At 47.6% G+C, this 2,500-nt stretch overlaps 1 protein-coding gene across 1 annotated transcript in view; it reads right to left on the bottom strand.

Annotated features, from left to right (window-relative positions):
* Positions 1-2,500, bottom strand: part of LOC128701904 (organic cation transporter protein-like) — a 115,602-nt gene that overhangs the window by 73,703 nt on the left and 39,399 nt on the right. The gene's annotated exons all lie outside the window — the stretch shown is intronic.

The following is a 2,500-nucleotide window of genomic DNA, read 5'->3' as shown; positions in this document are numbered from 1 at the left end:
CGAACCATGATCCTGCAGGAGAAAGCACGGCTGAGAGGCAAGCAGGAGTTCCGGAGTGTGTACCTCGACCGAGACAGAACACAGGACGAAAGGAAGACAATGAAAGAGAGAGTTCAAAAACGAAAGGAGAAATGGGAGGAAATGAAAAAGGAGAGCAGAATAACCCAGGATCAAATGGAAGGACAAGCGCACCCCCCAGAAACACCTGCAGAAGGACTCCAGCCACGACACCCCCAAGGCAACTGAACATTCCAAACCAACCATCACACACCGATCCCTCTGTTTCCACCCCCCGCACCACAGTTACAGTATTAGAACAGAAGTTGAAGGTTTGGTACACAAATGCAGATGGATTAACGAATAAACATGAGGAATGGCAAGAAAGAATCAATGAGAAGTCCCCAGACATCATAGCAGTTACAGAAACAAAACTCATGGAGACAATAACAGATGCAATCTTCCCACAAGGATACCAGATCATGAGGAAAGATAGAAGGGGTAGGGGGGGAGGTGGGGTTGCTCTGCTCGTAAAAAACAGATGGAAATTCGAGAAAATGGAAGGAATAGATGAGACAGGAGAAAGAGACTACATAGCAGGTACACTTCAGTCTGGGGAACACAAAGTGGTCATTGCAGTGATGTATAATCCACCACAGAACTGCAGGAGGCCAAGAGAGGAATATGAAGAGAGCAACAGAGCAATGGTGGACACACTTGCTGAGGTGGCAAGAAGAGCTCACTCCAGCAGAGCAAAGTTGCTGGTTATGGGGGATTTCAACCACAGGGAGATTGACTGGGAAAACCTGGAGCCACATGGGGGTCCCGAAACATGGAGAGCCAGGATGTTGGACGTGGTGCTGGAAAACCTCATGCACCAACATGTTAAGGACACTACCAGAGTGAGAGGGGAGGATGAACCAGCAAGATTGGACCTTGTGTTCACCCTGGGCAGCTCAGACATTGAGGATATCAAGTATGAGAGTCCCCTAGGAGCTAGCGACCACGTGGTTCTGTGCTTTGAATACATAGTAGAGCTGCAAGTGGAGAGAATAACAGGAGTAGAATGGGAAAAGCCTGACTATAAAAGAGGGGACTACATAGGGTTGAAGAACTTCATGCGGGAGGTCCAGTGGGACAGAGAACTGGCAGGAAAGCCAGTAAATGAAATGATGGAATATGTAGCAACAAAATGCAAGGAGGCAGTGGAAAGGTTCATTCCCAAGGGCAACAGTAACAACGGGAAGACCAGAACAAGCCCCTGGTTTACCCGACGGTGTAAGGAGGCAAAAACAAAGTGCAATAGAGAATGGAAAAAGTACAGAAGGCAGAGAACACACGAAAATAGGGAGATCAGTCGCAGAGCCAGGAATGAGTACGCACAGGTAAGGAGGGAGGCCCAGCGACAGTATGAAAATGACATAGCATCGAGAATCAAGACTGACCCGAAACTGTTGTATAGCCACATCAGGAGGAAGACAACAGTCAAAGACCAGGTGATCAGATTAAGGACAGAAGGTGGAGAACTCACAAGAAATGATCAGGAGGTATGTGAGGAGCTGAACAGGAGATTTAAGGAAGTTTTTACAGTAGAGACAGGAAGGGCTGTGGGAAGACAGCACAGAAGGGAACATCAAGAGGGAATATACCAACAAGTGTTGGATGACATACGAACAACTGAGGAGGAGGTGAAGAAGCTCTTAAGTGACCTTGACACCTCAAAGGCGATGGGACCGGACAACATCTCCCCATGGGTCCTTAGAGAAGGAGCAGAGATGCTGTGTGTGCCTCTAACCACAATCTTCAACACATCCCTTGAAACTGGGCAACTACCTGAGAAATGGAAGACAGCTAATGTAGTCCCCATATTTAAGAAAGGAAACAGAAACGAGGCACTAAACTACAGACCTGTGTCTCTGACATGTATTGTGTGCAAAGTCATGGAGAAGATTATCAGGAGGAGAGTGGTCGAACACCTGGAAAGGAACAAGATTATAAATGAAAACCAGCATGGGTTCATGGAAGGCAAATCTTGTATCACAAACCTCCTGGAGTTTTATGACAAGGTAACAGAAGTAAGACACGAGAGAGAGGGTTGGGTAGATTGCGTTTTCCTAGACTGCAGGAAGGCCTTTGACACAGTTCCCCACAAGAGATTAGTGCAGAAGCTGGAGGATCAGGCACACATAAAAGGAAGGGCACTGCAATGGATAAGGGAATACCTGACAGGGAGGCAGCAACGAGTCATGGTACGTGAAGAGGTATCACAGTGGGCGCCTGTTACGAGCGGGGTCCCACAGGGGTCAGTTCTAGGACCAGTGCTATTTTTGATATATGTGAACGACATGATGGAAGGAATAGACTCTGAAGTGTCCCTGTTCGCAGATGACGTGAAGTTGATGAGAAGAATTAAATCGGACGAGGATGAGGCAGGACTGCAAAGAGACCTGGAGAGGCTGGACATGTGGTCCAGTAACTGGCTCCTCGAATTCAATCCAGCCAA

The sequence above is a fragment of the Cherax quadricarinatus genome, chromosome 69, assembly GCF_038502225.1.
Source record: "Cherax quadricarinatus isolate ZL_2023a chromosome 69, ASM3850222v1, whole genome shotgun sequence".
Classification (NCBI taxonomy): domain Eukaryota; kingdom Metazoa; phylum Arthropoda; class Malacostraca; order Decapoda; family Parastacidae; genus Cherax; species Cherax quadricarinatus.
The sequence above is the reverse complement of the archived record's forward strand: the minus strand, read 5'-3'. Positions and strand labels throughout refer to the sequence as shown.